Here is a 1,539-nt window from a genome sequence, read left to right as displayed (position 1 = left end):
TCTTTTTTTAATCTGAAATATAATTTTAAAACAAAATTTCATATTGGAAAACATATTTCATTTTGTTTAAACATTTAAAAAATATATATAAAATTGACATGATCAAACATGCTCGAGAGTGTCAAGATATCTTCACGCGTTATTTTGATCTTTCATAAGATAGTCATTCGTTTCTAGATCATATCTACTATACTTTTAACATCAGAAAGATCTTTATATTATTTCATCCATTACTAATAGCACATTCAAAAGTCTTTCTTGACATAGGGGAATAATACAAACAGTTTCATCGTGATACATACTATTTTTTAGCATTTAGGGACTTTTAACAGAAATCATGTAATTTTCTTAGTTTTTCGTATGTATTAGTTGATGAATTTTTTGGTGATATGATTTTTGAATACATTTTTTCAAAACCTTTACATGATCCTTGGAAATGACCTAGGGAGACAATACATCTAGCCTAACCATAATCCACACAATTAATTCAGCATTTAGTGGGGCAGTCAATAGAATTAAATAATTTTCTCGATTTTTTTTCATGTGTGTTTAGTCAATGAATTCTTCGTTGATATCATTTCAAACACTTTTTACCAAAACCTTTACAGGGTACTCTGTAATGACCTGGGTAATACATATAGTCTCATCATGATTCACATCACTTTTTTTAGTATTTACAGATCCCATTTTTCGTGTGGTAATCAATAAATTCTTTTGTAATATGATTTTTCAGTGCTTTTTTCCAAAAATTTTATAGGATCCTTCAATTACTTGGGGAATAATACGTATAGCCTTGCTAATGATCCATATCATTTTTTAGTATTTAAGGGTCATCTATATGCGACTTTCTAAATTTTTCGTGTGTATTAGTCAGTGATTTTTTTTAGTGATATAATTTTTGGGAACTTTCTTTTCAAAAATATTTACAAGACCCTCCATAATAGTCTGGAGTAATAATAAGTATAGTCTCACCACAGTTCGTGCCATTTATTTTAGAATCTAGGGGTCACTCAACAAGAATTAAACAATTTTTTTAATGTTTCTTATGTGTTGTTAGTTAATGAACCTCATTGATATGTGTTTTGGAAGGAAAAAATTGTAAAATATTCATAGGATCCTCCGCAATGACCTGAGAACAATACGTATAAATTCACCATCATTCACATCACTTTTTTTTAGCATTTATAAGCCACTCAACAAGAGTCAGATAATTTTCTCATTTTTTATGTGTGTTAGTACATGAATAATTGAATATTTTGGCGATATTGATTTCAAATTTTATTTTTTTTGCAAAAACTATACACAATCCTCTGTAATGACCTAGGGAAACAAACAATACTTATAAGTTATAACCTCACGAGGGCTCTCTCTTTTTAGCATTTAGGGGACACTCTACAAGAACTAGACAATTTTCTCATTTTCGTGTGTGTAAGTTAATCGATCGAAATTCATATTATCAAAATATTTACGAACTAATGCTCGTTTGACCTTCCAAATGGGTCGGACAAGCCGTGATGGCCAACCATATGCATAGACAAG

Source organism: Solanum pennellii, chromosome 12 (assembly GCF_001406875.1).
Source record: "Solanum pennellii chromosome 12, SPENNV200".
Taxonomy (NCBI): Eukaryota; Viridiplantae; Streptophyta; class Magnoliopsida; order Solanales; family Solanaceae; genus Solanum; species Solanum pennellii.
The sequence above is the reverse complement of the archived record's forward strand: the minus strand, read 5'-3'. Positions refer to the sequence as shown.